General features: G+C 41.0%; 1 protein-coding gene across 2 annotated transcripts in view; it reads right to left on the minus strand.

Moving 5' to 3' along the window:
* dock4b (dedicator of cytokinesis 4b) overlaps positions 1-17,247 on the minus strand; it is a 109,828-nt gene that overhangs the window by 76,066 nt on the left and 16,515 nt on the right. The gene's annotated exons all lie outside the window — the stretch shown is intronic.

Here is a 17,247-nt window from a genome sequence, read left to right on the forward strand (position 1 = left end):
ACCATTATAAAGAAAAATGAATATGAGTTCAACTTCTATAAGTGCTGTTCAGATCCCAGGATCACCATACTGCCAGTGTTCACCTCAACTCTGCGTCGATTTGGATAAAAACATCTGCCAAATGAGTAAACATTAATGTATATGTGATGATGGCAGACATAAAATTAGTCAAACCTCTTCTGATGGTCTAACAGTATGGCAGTCTACTCCATACAGTCCCTCTACGATTTCGCAGAAATGAATGCAAAACCAAGCAAACGCCACAATGTTTCAAAATTACTGCAGATTTGGGCCAAGATGTGTCATGTGACATCACAACACATATTTAGTCAAAGCCCTCTTCGATTCATGGATGTGGAACATGAGTACAGCGAAAAGGTCTCATTTACCCACAAACATCACTGCGAAAGATCATGCAAAACAATTAAGTGCAATTGCAATTTCGCCAATTCAAGTAGTTCTCTGCAAAAAAAAAAAAAAAAAGAGCACAAAAAACACTGCAGCGAAATCAAATCTCCATGTCTGATGTCTTCCATTTCACTATTTTTTAAAAGAAAGTTACTAAAGACTCTACTTACATAAAGAATCGAAATTATTCATATCTAATGATTTACATGTCACTAGAAAGCTAATGAATGACCATACTAACTAGTCAGTCTTAAATGATATTCAAACAAGTCTTTCAGTAATCATTTTTAGTTTGCTTTTCCACAGAAAGATGTTTATAAAGTAATACATACCAATGGCATCTAGGTATGTATAAAGGGATAATATTACTATAATTATAGCTCAAACTATAACATAATATGATTTAACTGTAAAATGGGTTCTACACAGCTATTTAAAGCAGCAGCATGCTAAATACATCAGCTGAGAGGTGATATTTTGACAGAGCTCAGCTCCTTCCTGCTATTCCACATCCCAGCTGTTGTCTGGCTGCTAAGTGGGCTGGCAAGCATCCAACCATGATGACACTTGAACAGTAGTCTCACAACAGGGATCCCATCCCATCTCCCCCTGACCCCCCCCCAAGGGAAGTTAGATACAGCCATTATGGGTGAAGTACAAAGTCTAGCAAAACCTCTGAATCAGATGAATATCAAATCCCAGAAGCAGCACAACACAAACCCTCGTCTAACAAGCTCGCTGCTGTGATGGTCTTACACACACGTCTGTTACCATGTGACTCACTGTGAACCTGCAGTGGGATACCACTGAGCCACACACACAGCTGATATCATGTGACACATTAACAGGAGAGAAAGAGAGAGAGAAATGGAGGGGGGGGGGGTTGATCTGTAGTTATGTGAGTGAAGTTCTATGCAGTCAGACTCACACTATATAGGTGCTTTTCAATTTTCTGTGCAACCCATTTAGATTAAATTACCTGGGAGCTAATAATTCCCCAGAGGCTATTGGTTTCATTGTTTTGTTACTCTCTTGTAATATAATCTAATAGCCGTGTATTATTGAGAAAACAGACAGAGACATAAAAAGCAATTCAGAGGGTCAGATAGACAAAGACACATACATAGAGAACGAGAGAGAGATAGAACGCGAGTGAGAGAGAGACACACATTTTAAACTACAATTCAATCGAACATGTTGACATGCATACCGTGTTAATTTAATATATTAGATTTTAATTAAAGTTAATTTCATGCTATGGAGGGGATGTCAAAAATCAAAGCTTTCTAATACCTCTCTTAGATTTCCCCTACATGTGTGTTGAAGAAATTCATTTACCTTAAAGATTAAACAACTCATTCTTCCCTCACTACATTAAGAGTACACTACAGTTTGCCAATATGAGCTTTAAAGCAGGACAGATGTGACAGAGCAAAAATCTTTAGTTATGTCCATGTCTTTCTCTCTATTCTACTTCATTACTTTCACAGGCACAGACACACCCCCACACCCCTTGGCACAAACCGGTCAAAGTCAAAGACGTGAAATTAAACTCTGCATGGTTAAACTATTAAAGTTTCTTCCAACTGCCCTTGATCCCTGAAGGCCCGTCCACTATGAGCATTGCTAAGTGCTTCAGCACTTCGCTGTACCCTCCAGCTAAGATTCATGCTATGCTCAGGCCTCAACAGGGATAAGCAGTGTGTCCTTTCTCTCCTGTCATTACAAAACTTTTTTATGTTTATGTTTGAGTCGAATCAGCCACTCAGGTAAGTGAAAGATCCTACGTGCTCACCCAGTCTCATTTCTGGTTGCATAGAAACTATAGTTAATACTAGGGATGCACTGATACCACTTTTTTTCAGACCAAGTACAAGTACTTACATTTTGGTACTTGCCGATACCAAGTACCGATACGAGTACTTCACAATCAGTCCAGCATCACTCATAACCTTGATCATGTTGTTGGCATTGTGCCGCAACACAACGTGAACATAACTTTTCGGAATGCCCCACGTCTGAAGCATGTTATCAAACGTACCTGCTATGGTTTGGCCAGTGTGTGAACCTCTAAACTGCGTTGCTTTTAAAACGGCTCTCTGGGGAGTAAAATCCTCATCAATCCACTGTGCTGTTAAACTTATAAGAGACGTTGGGCTGACACTGCTAGTCCAAATATCAGTGGTGAAGCTGAAGGCCGAAATGTCCTGCAACAGGTTCCTGATGTGCTTTTTCACCAAGTCACGCAGCTTTGGTAATGCAGTATCTGTAATGTGGTGACGGCTGGGAATCTCATACTTCGGCTCAAGTACACCAAGACGATGACGAAATCCTGTATTATCTACAACTGACAACGGTTGGTCATCAAGAGCAATGAACTTTGTAAGAGCTTCTGTTATTTTTACAGCCCGTGGGTTGTCTCTGGTTATTTTCTCTCGCTTCTCCAGCGTTTGCTGCAAAGTTGGTTGTTGCTGTTTCCTGCTGCTAGCATTAGAAAACTCTTTGCACTCTGTGTTACATTTGTTCTTTAGATGTTTAATCAAATTGCTTGTGTTAAATGAGCTATTTTTACCCCTCCTCTTGACAGTTTAGCAGAGCAGAGTTTGCAGTCTGCTCTACTGTTATCATCATCACTTATCTTAAAATATCTCCAAATTGCTGACATTGTTCCTCTTCGGACTATTTGCTCAACTGACGAGAGGTTGGCCTATGTCACGTTGTCATAAAGGGGTATCGGTCTGGTTGTATCAGGGTAGTTTTACAAGTCTGAGTACATGGGCACAGTATCGGGCCGACACCCGAGTACTGGTATCGGTATCGCTGCATCCCTAGTTAATACTCACACTCTGCAAGACAACAGAAACAGTGAGCCATTTATGATATAGATACACGGAATGGCCAAAAAAAGGTCGCTGTTTGGATTTAAATAAGCAAATAGTTAAGAGACTATGACTGGATTATTCTTGCAGTGATTAATATGTTTCAGCTGGCAACAATTCTTTTAACCCTAAATGATGGGGTGTGTAAATGCTTATTTCTTAAACAACCATGTCACTGTGTTTCAGAAGGGGTAAATTACTGCCCTGCACCAAGCAAAGAAAATAACTATAGAGATTGCTGAAATCCCTGGAACTGTCAAACACATTATTAACACCTGGAAGGAGAGTGATGAACTGTCAACTTTGACTTTTAGGAAGAAAGGTGGTCGGAAAAATGAATGCTTAAATTTTTGAATGATCGTGATAGGAGATTTGCTAGGGAGCATAAAGATTGGACTGAGAAGTAATGGGAAAGGTCACGTGGTCTGACAAGTCCAGATTTACCATATTCCAAAGCGATGCATCAGGGTAAGAAGGGAAGTGCATGAAGCGATGGACCCATCATGCATAGTGCCTACTGTACAAGCCTCTGGAGGCATCTGGGGTTGCTTCAATTGGGCAGGTCTAGGCTCAGCAACATTATGTGGCAATAAAATGAAGTCAGATAAGTACCTGAATGTACTGAATGACCAGGTTATCCCATCAATGGATTCTTTTCTTTCCTGACAGCACAGGCATATTCCAGGATGACAATGCCAAGATTCATCGGGCTCAAATTGTGAAAGAGTGGTTCAGGGAGCATGAGCAATCATTTTCTCACATGAATTGGCCACCACCGAGTCCTGACCACTGAAAATCTTTGGGATGTGCTGGAGAAGCCTTTACGGAGTGGTTTGACTCTCCCGTCCTCAACAAGAGATCTAGACCAAAAATGTATGCAACCCTGGATGGAAATAAATTGCACAAGGTTGTCGAAACAATGCCATGGTGAATGTATAGTGTGATCAAAGTGTGATCAGGTGGTGCAATGAAATTTTAGTGTGCGCGACTTTTTTTCTGGGCCAGGCAGTGTCTATGCATTTTAGTGCTTTAATTCCTCAACCAAGAGTCATATTCAGCATCTGCAACATCAATTCAAAAGACGTATGATGGTATAGTTCTATGTCATCAGAGTCGCACTATGCAGTGGGGGGGTTGCTTATGTAGAACTGTCGAGCCATTAGTAATTCATATATCTGGTATTCTATTACATACGTATTCTTTTAAGCCGGAGAAGATTTACGGAATTAACAATGAACTGTGACTCGGTTAATGTGAGGCAAGTGAAAAAATAACAGAGGGATTTGAGGTGACAAGAGCAGAGCCAGGGGGAGGAAAGAGCAGGCTGAAAACTCTGTAAGGCGTTAAGTCTTTCTTTAAATCAGAGAAACAGACAGAGAGGCAGAAAGAAGCATGAAAGTTGTTCAGGATTAGCTTTAAAGCAGAAGCAGTGGTTGGTCTAAGCTCTGTACAGCATGCTGCAGTGAGCAGAATGATGAGATTTAGCTGCTCAGTCCACAGGACAGGCCACATGTATAACAGTTCCAGAGCTTTTTCCTTCTTCTGAGCAATTCTGCAAAAAAATGTTTACAAATTCAGAGTGCATCATGTTTGCATCACCTCCAGAAGCACAGAAGACCCCCGCCTCTCTCTCTCTCTCTCTCTCTCTCTCTCTCTCCCTCTCTCTCTCTCACATGCACAAAATCGAACATGTGAGTTTAAATGGACCTCTAAATGTGTTTTTAACCTCATTAAAATCAAACACACCCCCATTCCCTCTGATTTGTGACCTGACATGCACCCTCGCTAATCATCCACCTTTCATCTCATTAAATATTCATGAGCTCATAGCAAGTGATGGGAGGTTCTCTGACCCTCCTCTTAAACAGCCATAAATTATTAACACATTATTTGTAGGTATACGTCCCCATTACCCTCTGGAATGTGCTAAGCCGGATAAATTATGCAACATTCGGGAACAGTCCTGTAGTTGCACTGATTCAGAAGTTGTTAAACAATTAATCAGCACTAAATGGTATTAGATGTGGGATGTGACGGACTCCTCCTCATGCAAAGAAAAACCCTGGCACTTTGTGCTCTACCACCAGCAGTCTGGGGAATTTGCATGTCAGTTCACAGCCATTTCAATCCTATAGACCTCAACCACACTGCGCAGCATTCATGTAACACAAGCTTTAAGATGTTCGGCTTTGAATGCACTGCCAGGAACACAAACCAGTGATTCATGTGAGATTTCAAATAGGAGCTTGAGGCTCTTTGGCATTTGGCTTGTCATGTCTGCGCCGATTGTGCCATCTCTGGAGACGGACAAAGTCGCACACAGACATGCCCAAGTTATAAAACCCTCTTTCACAGATACACTTTAATGCATTTATTTGCTGATAATTCATTAGAAAGTAGTCACAGAAGTGTCAACAAGTAAAGCTAAGTAGCAAATCAGAGAGAAATACAGAATTTTACCACAGAGACCCTAGCACATAACATTGGAAGAGACAACTCCATACTAACATCATAAACGATATAAAATGCACTGGTTTAAATGTTATATAACTGAAATCTGCAGAAACGTTCAGTCTCTCCAGGATTTTGCGATCGAGGAAGGAAACACCACCATATTCACAGGAGCTTGCAATTTTTCAAAATTACCGCAAGACGAATCAAGTGACGTCATCACAACACGCATTTAGCCAAAGCCCCCTTTGATTCACGTGCGTCGAACGTGAGTATAGCTAAAAGATCTCATTTACCGAACAAACATCACTGTGAAAGACAATGCAAAACAATTTTGCCAATCAAGTAGTTTTCTGCAAAAACCACAAAAAACTCAACAAATTGAAAATTGTGAAAAAAGCCACAGCATTTTTGGCTGCAACAATCACAAAAAAAACTAAATGCACGAAATGCTGTATGGACTGAATTTTGCAACCAGCTGAGTGTATAAGCTTACTTCAAACAAACAAGTCTTGTCTGACCAAATAGGAACACAATATATTTAATAATGTAAGATATAATATATTTAAGAAATTTTAAGTACAGACTGCATAATGAACGATGTGAAACTGCAACACAACACCGTACTCCCTTTGCATTGTCTGAGGACATAGAAATGTACAAAAAATAATAATGATTTTAATAAAACAAATAAGGCATATTACACCTGTGTGAATACAGTGGCAAGAAAAAGTATGTGAACCTTTTGGAATTTCATGGTTTTCTGAATAAATTTGTCATAAAATGTGATCTGATCTTCATCTAAGTCAAGGGTATTGACAAATATAATGTGCCTAAAATAATAACACAAAAGAAATCTGATCTTTCATGTCTTTATTGAGAAAAACCGAAAAAAAACCTCATAGTGCTTGTGGAAAAAGTATGTGAACCCTTGAGTTAATGACCTCAAAGCTAATTGGAGTCTCGTTAAGAAAATGAGTTTGGAGGTGTGGACTACAGCTACTTTGACTGATAAAACCCCTCAAACTTTTGGAGTCTGCTCTGCACAAGAAGCACACGATTATGTGAGCCATGCCTAGCCAAAAAGAGCTTTCAGAGGATCCACGATCAAGAATGGTTGATTTACATAAAGCTGGCAAGGGTTACAAAGTGATTTCAAAGACTTTAGAAGTTCACCAGTCTACAGTTAGGCAAACATTTTACAAATGGAGACACATCAGTACTGCTGCTACTCTACCAAGAAGTGGGCGCCCAGTCAAAATGACACCAAGAGCACAACGAAGACTCATCAGTGAGGTAAAGAAACAACCCCGAATGACAGCCAGAGATTTGAAGGCATCACTGGAACTGGCTAACATCTCTGTTCATGAGTCTACAATACGTAAAACATTGAACAAGCAGGGTATCTATGGCAGGACACCACGAAGGAAGCCACTGCTTACTAAAAAGAACATTTCTGCGTGCTGAAGTTTGCAAAAGAGAACATTGACACTCCACAGCGGTATTGGCAAAACGTTTTGTGGACTGATGAAACTAAGATTGAACTATTTTGAAAAACCCCACAGCACTACATCTGGTGTAGAAAGGGCACGGCATATCATGAAAACATCATCCCAACTGTAAAGTATGGTGGAGGAAACATCATGATTTGGGCCTGCTTTGCTGCATCAGGGGAAGATGAATTCCCAAGTATATCAGACAGTTCTTCAGGATAATGTGAGAATGTCTGTACGTCAGCTGAAACTGTGTAGAAGTTGGGTGATGCAACAGGACAACAACCCAAAACACTGGAGCAAGTCCACAACAGAATGGCTTCAGAAAAACAAAATCTGCCTTTTGGAGTGGCCAAGTCAGCGCCCAGACCTCAACCCAATAGAGATGCTAAGGAATGACTTGAAGAGAGCCATACACATGAGACGTCCAAAGAATATAACGGAGCTAAAGCAGTTCTGCCAGTTCTGCCTATTTTGTGTTATTATTTTAGGCACATTATATTTGTCAATACCCTTGACTTAGATGAAGATCAGATCACATTTTATGACAAATTTATTCAGAAAACCATGAAATTCCAAAAGGTTCACATACTTTTTCTTGCCACTGTACATTTAGCCAATTTCTGATACCACATGATGATCGTATGAACAATGTTAGGCAATTACAAGAGTTTTGCTACCTCCATTTTCCACCAACCAAAGAGATCACTGTCCCACCTCATGTTTTCTGTTGTCTCACAAGAGCAAATTTTGTGAATTTACAGGTCAAAGTATACCTTAATAAAGTTGTTGCAATTACTGCAAGTTGGAAATTAGTGGAGGCTTCAGTTGAACAGAACTCCATAAATGACCAGGATAAAGGCTGTTAATGATTATGTATCCAATGATAGCAAGTGACTTAAAACATTAACACAGTGAAGCACCAATAGGAGGAAAAGTCTGAAAAATAACAGGAGATATATCCATCAGCTGCAGAAATGTGTGCCAAGGACACAGTCCTTCAACAGAACAATGGCTCAGCACAGGATGCAGTCATTAATGATTCTGGGAAGACTGTGTAAAATAAATAAATAAATAAAACACATGTTTTAAGTGTACATTCAACCAAATCTATTCATTCATTTTATTCCACATCCTTCAAGTAACTTCAAGTATCCCCATAAAACAGTTGAAGGCTGTGGGTTTGAATGCTTGAAATCATAAACATTACCAGCAAAAGGTATTCTGATAATGTCCTGGGTTTTAAGTGTGAAAGTACTAAAACAGTGTGTACACTGAAAGGCAGCCACAATTTCAGTACTTGAGTCAAAGACAGCAGCCTGGGTTTGGCATCTGTTCGAGAATGGAATGTTCCACTTAGTGCTTTTTACAGCCTGGTAATGTGCTAAAAGCACAATCCTGCAGAAATAACTTGGCCAAGCAATGGAAATTCTTTATAAGAAGATTTTCTTTTCTTTAAAAAGCACTAAATATATATGAATGTCCATATAATGCAAGAGAGGAGGAGGACTCCCCAAGTTTGCTGGTCCAGAGAGAAAGGAAAGAGCTACGAGGAGTCATGTGACACACCAATGGGTTTGCATTTTTACACATGGTTTTCAGAGATGAGATCAGATGCATACTGTGTTTGAAATCAGCAGAGCCTATCCACCAGCCACAAGCTCCTTAAAGCATCCTGACAATCCACAATGTAGCCTAGTGAAGGAGGCGTGGCCTCTACACCTGTATACCAGTGAAGGAGATGTAGCCTGTATACCAGTGAAGGAAGTGTGGCCTCTACGCCTGTATACCACTGAAGGAGGAGTGGCCTCTACGCCTGTATACCACTGAAGGAGGAGTGGCCTCTACGCCTGTATACCACTGAAGGAGGAGTGGCCTCTACGCCTGTATACCACTGAAGGAGGAGTGGCCTCTACGCCTGTATACCACTGAAGGAGGAGTGGCCTCTACGCCTGTATACCAGTGAAGGAGGTGTGGCCTCTATACCAGTGAAGGAGGCGTGGCCTCTATACCAGTGGAGGAGGCGTGGCCTCTATGCCTGTATACCACTGAAGGAGGCGTAGCCTCTACCCCTGTATACCAGTGAAGGAGGCGTGACCTCCATGCCTGTATACCAGTGAAGGAGGCGTAGCCTCTACCCCTGTATACCAGTGAAGGAGGCATGACCTCCATGCCTGTATACCAGTGAAGGAGGCGTAGCCTCTACCCCTGTATACCAGTGAAGGAGGCGTGGCCTCTATACCAGTGGAGGAGGCGTGGCCTCTATGCCTGTATACCACTGAAGGAGGCGTAGCCTCTACCCCTGTATACCAGTGAAGGAGGCATGACCTCTATGCCTGTATACCAGTGAAGGAGGCGTAGCCTCTACCCCTGTATACCAGTGAAGGAGGCATGACCTCTATGCCTGTATACCAGTGAAGGAGGCGTAGCCTCTACCCCTGTATACCAGTGAAGGAGGCATGACCTCTATGCCTGTATACCAGTGAAGGAGGCGTGACCTCTACCCCTGTATACCAGTGAAGGAGGCGTGACCTCTATGCCTGTATACCAGTGAAGGAGGCCTGGCCTCTACACCTGTATACCAGTGAAGGAGGCGTGGCCTCTACGCCTGTATCACAGTGAATGAGGTGTGGCTTCTATGCCTGCCTCTGTATTTATAGCTGTCCAGCAAAAGTAGTCAGTATTTCTTTTCTCTTTAATTCACCAACCAGAGAAAAATGCCCTATTTATATTCATAAGGCAATGTTATTTGATACGTACATATAAATATAACACTCTAGTTGGTCAATATTTCCTTTTGTTGCAACGGTGGTTCCTAGTGTCCCATCACATTCTGGACATCAATAAAATACTTTTTGCAAGGAGATAAAACTATAGCCCATTGCCTAAGCATTAGCCATAGACCGCTGTTGTATTGAGGGCGACAGCACAATATGCTACATCAAATGTTATCAGGATGGAATAAAGCACATGGTGTCCCTTCCCGGAGGGTTCCAGCACTCACTTTTTTCATTAGTCTGTATTACTTCACTTATCTGCGATGTTGTTTGTCTTACATGTCTTACATTGGGGTTAAATTCCATTAGCTACCCTTTTAGCCTAGTTAATTGGGTTTCTTGCCAACTAAACACGGGTCTGCACAGGTACACTGGAGCTTATCCATGCACCATTGGCTTGCTACTGAATATGATTTATTCATCCCCATAAGTAATACATATTTGTGGCATGGTTCATAATGATAACATTCTTAGAGGTCAAGTACAACATTATTTCTTTCTTTCTTCATTTGTGTGTGCAAAGAAAGTTCCCTTTTCTCAGAACTCATAGAAGTTTACAATCCTCACTGTCTATTCCATGCCCAAGATGTGACAAGCAGCCCTTAACGACTCTAGGATACATTTCGCCTCCATTCGAGAGCTCAGAAAACTGGTGGTCCAAACAAGAAGATGTAAGACTCTATACCAATGAGTCAACAAAGTAGGAGTTAGAGGTGGAAAAGGGTGGGGAATAAAGATGTAGGCTACATAAAAAGAAAAGAGTAAAGAATGGGTGTGAGAGATAAAAGCTCGTCAGATCATTTCATCTTCAAGGCCAGCAGACATTCCACTGAAAAGCACCCAGCTCATGTGGCTCACACAGTGCTACGTTCCAGACACAAAAGAAAAACAGGACAGTGTGTTTCAGACAGAAAACACACAGCTCCAGAAATGGGACCTGCAATGGTGTTTTCCATTCGTACTTAAAGCTATTACTCGAGTTTTATTTCCAGAGTGTCCAAGAAACAACCAGGATGTCAGTATTTTTGTGGCTGCTGAATGCCCCACGGCAACACAGATAGGATTCAGGGATTCAGTTTATAAGAAATGAAGCTCTTAATCGCTATATGGCCTCAACATCTCACCAAACTGCAATGAGACATGAAGCCCATATGGCCGTGTGTAGCTTTTAGATAAGTAAAATTAATAGCCTGAAAGTGCCATGAGGATTGAAAAGGAATTAAAGTTTGAGAAGCAAATTATTTTACCATTTGTGCACAATGAACTAGTGTCTAATCCATATCAATGGACAGCTCATGATTTAATGGACAGAACCAATGAACAGTGATATATAACCCAGTGATCTCTATCACAAATATCACACTCATTGATTCATCTTCAGTAGCTGCTGTATCCCGGTTACAGTCTGGATTGATCGTAAACAAATATTAGACCTGACTGCACCTAATTTATGAAGCCATTTAATGAATAAAACACAATATAGCTGTTGTGATGCCGCCTGAAGTGGCACAAAATGCTGTTACTCCTCGAAGGTTGATTCATTTCCTATAACGTCACGTCCCCAAGTGTTTTATTCCTTTTATAAATCAAATAACATATTGTACATTTTATCCATGTATAATTATTTCTTATGTTGTAGAATATCTGCAAAACAAGTTTGACCATTTCAACAATTACACACTTTTTAGAATCAGTTCTATAGTAAGCTGTTACTATAGAAACAATAACGTATTAGAACATGAAACTGTGACTTGTCTTGCATGAGGCACTACTGTCAAAGCTGTTGTAGAATATTAATCAACAATTTCTGACCAAGAGTGATGTGGTTCAAAAGATCAACTGTGCAGCTACTATTATAGCATCTTTTATAAACACAGGGACTTGTAAGGTGTTTATGCACAGTAAATAATTAGTGCTTACTCTCGGCTGTAATGAACTGCACATCAATCAATTGTATTGGTACTACCATGCACATCTCCATCCCTATCCACACTCTCTGATTAAAAACTGATCTAGATCCACTGCAGTGAAGATAAATGAAGGTGAAGTGTGGAGGCAGCTGCTGCGGTGTGGAGACAGAAGGTTCAGCAACAGCAGCAGACCCAACACTCAGGCTCCCCGTGGGGCCACGGTCAGCGCACTGCTGCCTAATCTGATTATAAGCACTGCCTCCGGGCCAAAGAGGACGAGCTAAAACACGGTGGTTATGAGCTGTTTCACGAGGTGAGCTTTCACACTGCTGTCCAATAATGAGTTTGACAATAATGCAGCTTTCACCAGTTGACTGAAAGCTGTCAAAGAAAGCATCTGCTCTGTAGCTGAATTTATATACAATGGAATTTATATACACTGGAATATATTTACAATGGACAACATTAGTTTGCACATTATTTGAGGTAAATGGGTTACAGACCATCCTGAATAGCAATTCTCAGTTTGTAGTCCTGCTGAGAGATCATAACTGGTTTGAGGCGAAGAGCACTAGAGAGTAGTGGTTAGATTAGATAGTCTCAATCAATGCTTGTCACTTCTGTATGAGACCAAACATTCACAGCAGTTTCCACTCTCCAAGCACACCCCCAAACACACAGCCCAGAGCTACTGGCAACCACCATCACAATGGAGATGACAAAATATATATAATCACACTAATCATTATTACCTTTTTCATTTACATCATCGTCCATCATTGCTGACAATCAGATAATCAGCCTATAGCCAGAAGGGCTTGAAAGAGAGCAAACTGAACACAACAAAAAACAAAATAAGAATAAAAGATGTCTAAAACATGATCTTCACATAATGGACAATATCCATGTAAAAAGTTGCACAAAAATCTTTTCAGCCATTAAAACATCACTAATGACACCACCAGCTTTTTACATTTCAACAAACAGCAGACATTCACATCATGAATCTGTACAATGATGTACAAGAATATGAGCAGCATGGGGCAGGAAGAGCAGAACCAGCCCGAGGAGAGATTCTGCCAGATTGAGAGAGATGTTCAGCTACAAGGACCAGGACACATCACAAGTGGTTAAACAGACACACAAAGAGACACTCGAACACACACACATACACACACACTCTTTTGCTGTTTGTGTCCCCCTCTCTCTCACTCCAGAAAGCCCCAGCTGGCAGGCCACTATCCTCCCTCTTCCCAGCAGAAGCGTTGGGACTTGAGCATTGTCCATGATCAACCTGAACTTGATTGACCTCCAAAATTGAACAATTTGCAGTTACAATTCCACATACACACCTCCCTCCTGCTGTGTTGTCATATAAAGAGGAGAGAAGCAGCCAAGCAAATAACAGCAAAGAATGACACTTTGTGTCATGTAATATTTCATCCATAGAAATGAACCTTCGGGCAATCTTTGCAAGGCTTGAAGCACAGAGCACCGATGTGGAACATTACTGTAACAGGTGAACAGGCGAATCATGTGACCGGGTCGGCAGTCCATATGTTGGTGGACAGACAGCAGGACCAGTGGTCTTCTGGAGGCCTGCGATCAGCATGTGTTTTGGCTTAACACATGGTCAGGAAGGACGCAGCCACTTCAGCTGCTCCTGATTTGAATTGAGGAAAACTATGACATGCCTGAGCCTCGATATATGCAGAGTTTAACAGTGACTAGATCTTCAGATTAAACATGAAATTAAACGGCGACTAGACATTCAGATTAAACATGAAATTAAACAGTGACTAGACATTCAGATTAAACATGAAATTAAACAGTGACTAGACATTCAGATTAAAACATGAGCTTCTATGAAAAAAAAGGCACAACCACTACCTCACTGCATTTGATTTAGAGTAAGCTGACAGTAGTCTGTGGCACACGGGGACAAAGGCAATGAGGGTACATCTTGGCAGTGTGCCAGCTGTGAGATGCCCTGGAAGAGCTGTCTCGAGTGATGATTAGACAGCATCTTACTGCAGGGAGTGTTACAGTGAGAACTTGAAACACTTCAGTAATTCCTGCTATGGCAATTTGATGCTCCTTTGCTTCTGGACAAACAACCAATATTTTGTCAGTAAGCAGTCAGCCTGTCGAAGAGAAGCATAGGCGCTGGAGCACAAATGGGCCAATAATGGCTTACTGTTTTCTTGGCTTATAGATGCTAATAACACACAGTGAAGTCATAAACTCAGCTGTGCCGTCAATAAAACCCGCTTTACACCAGAAGCAACACAGCAAGGACGGCAAGCCAGAACCACTCGGCTGTGCTTTTTAATTCACACTGTGAATGACTTATAAACATCATTTCTGTGCTTTCTCACCATGCAAATCTGCTAATTAACTGTCTGACTTGTAGAAACGTGTTACAAAAGGTGTATATATCACATATCACAAAAATACTCTGCTCTCATGGAAACACAAGCTTATCAAAAAAAAAATAAAAATTTGCTAAATATAGGTGTGCAATGCATTTTACATTTCTGAGTACACCCAGTGACAAGAAATTATTCATGACTTCCTGTTTCACATGGGTATAAATATGAGGGAACACTTAGGGAAAATTCCCTTATTTAAATTCCTTGGTCTTACCCATTATTATGCATGACTGATGTGCAGCAAAAGGTTACTGAGCTTCACAAAATGGGAAGTGTCTATAAGGAAATAGCACAAGCATTGAAAATGCCCATTTCCACAATCAGGGCAATAATTAAGAAGTTCCAGTCAACTGGAAATGTTATGAATCAACATGGAATTGGACACGTGTCTATATTGTCTAATGCACTGTGAAGAGGGTGGTTCGAGTGGCCAAAACATCTCCAAGGATCACAGCTGGAGAATTGCAGTAGTTAGTTACGTCTTGCGGTCAGAAAATCTCCAAAACTACAAGCCGAAGTCACCTACATCACCACAAGTTATTTGGAAGGGTTTCAAGAAAAAAGCCTCTACTCTCATCCAAAAACAAACTCAAGCATCTTCAGTTTGCCAGACACTACTGGAACTTCAAATGGGATCGGGTTCCATGCTCAGATGAAACCAAAATAGAGGAATAAACACCAGAGGTGGTTTTGGCGCACACAGAGAGGTAGCCATATGGAAAAGTACCTCATATGCACGGTTAAATATGGTGGTGGCTCTTTAATATTTTGGGGCTGTTTGTCTGCCAGAGGATCTGGATATTTTGTTAGGATACATGGCATCATGGACTATCAAATATCAACAGATATTAAATGAAAATCTGACTGTTTCTGCCAGAAAGCTTAAAATGGGCCGTGGTTGGATCTTCCAGCAGGACAATGATCCAAAACATACATCAAAATCAACACAAAAATGGTTTACTGACCACAAAATCAAGGTCCTGCCATGTCCATCCCAGTCCCCTGACCTGAAACCCATAGAAAACCTGTGGGGTGAACTGAAGAGGAGAGTCCACCAGAATGGACCTCAAAATTTGAAGGATCTGGAGAGATTGTGTATGAAGGAATCGTCTCAGATCCCTTGCCATGTATTCTCCAACCTCATCAGGCATTATAGGAGACTCAGAGCTGACATCTTGGCAAAGGGGGGTAGCACAAAGTATTGAATAAAAGGGTGCCAATACTTGTTGCACACCTACATTTAACAAAGATATATTTTCTGGATAAACCTGTGCTTTGTTTGCAATTGTTTGATATCCATGAGACCAGAGTATTATTGATTTTTTTTTTGTTCAAAAATTTCACAAACGGTTAAACAATAAATAAATTTTTCACAGCCTCCTATGCTCATATTTACCAAGGGTGCCAATATTATTGGAGGGCGCTGTGTGTGAGATATTATATATAGCTGCTGTCAAACTAAAAGAATCAAACATATCCAGAACAAATCCTTCAGGGCCTCAACCAAAGCAACAACCCTAAAACACAATGTTAGTTTTGGAGCTTTCTGAATTGACCGGTAACATGATTGACAGGTGAGCAGAAAAAACATCTTGTCCTGATTGGTTGACTGTTAAAGCTTCACACAACTGTTCAAACAAAAAAAAAATTTTTATCTTATTTTTTCCCCCCCTATATTTACAGGGCCTGGGGAACCACAACTATAAGTGGTTTTCTTTCAAGTCAATATTCTGATAGCTGCCGAATGTAATCTTTGTGAAATATTACTTTATTTTAACCTTTAAAAAAAAAAAAAAAAAGAAAAAAAAAAAGAAATCACTGACCCCACCTTTAATCCATCACAGCTGGAAACTCTAGAAAAGAACACAGAATTAATACAAAGGGACAATGTCTTAAATAAAATTATATAGCTGTTTTATTTGGAGAAGAACGGCTTATTATGACTTCAGCTTTTTTGGAATCCTACAAACTGCAGAAAGAAGACCACAGTCATCCAGGCAGGCTGTCCAAGATGAGTCCATGTCCAGAGTGTTTTTTTCCCCTCCAGCCACAGAGAATAAAACCACAGCAGCATTGTGAATGTGCCTGTCATTTTTTCCTTGTATGTGCACTGGGCAGCAGCGAGAGCGTAAGCCACTGGCATACCAGGGTCGCCCTCAACATCTGCTTCAGCTTAAAAAGAGTCAATAAACTCCCATCCATCCAACTGCCACAGATCGGATCCGCCGGAGAACTGAAACACAGCCTTGGCTAACGTGGAGCGCCATGTATCCAGCCGAACACAGCAAACAAAATCACTCTGTTTCAGAATCAGGTGTACATAAGACTCAATCAGATGTACATCCTTCATCGGACATACAGCTTTACTTGTAAGAAGAGAACACTTGGGTACATGAGTGGCAGTATAAGGTATAAAGGTGAGCAGGCACACGTGGTATAATGGTTTAAAATTCCACAGAGGCTAAGCGCTTCAGCTGTCTGCTTATCTCGCTGCGTTTCAAGGAGCCACACACAACCTGTGTGTTTTCGTGAAGACGGAAAGATAGATAGATAGAGAGAGAGAGAGAGAGAGAGAGAGAGAGAGAGAGAGAGAGAGAGAGAGAGAGAGCTTTAAGATAGAGAGGCCCTATATCAGGCTGCACTGCGATCTGGAGGTCAATATTCCCCTCTTCTGTGAACAAGCGCTTCAAAGCGCTTCATTATCTACTCCACTGTTAATGAGACACATGTATGCTTATAGCTTAACCACAGCCACAAGCTTATTATGCTGCCTTCACTAGAGCACTTCAGCACTTAGTGTACTTCGCAGAGCAGGTCCTTCTAATCAGTCTATTAACGCGTGATTAAATTGACAGGCAGTCCAGAAAGCGCCTTGATTTTACTTGCTTTGGAAACAG

Source organism: Ictalurus punctatus, chromosome 19 (genome assembly GCF_001660625.3).
Source record: "Ictalurus punctatus breed USDA103 chromosome 19, Coco_2.0, whole genome shotgun sequence".
NCBI classification, from domain to species: Eukaryota; Metazoa; Chordata; class Actinopteri; order Siluriformes; family Ictaluridae; genus Ictalurus; species Ictalurus punctatus.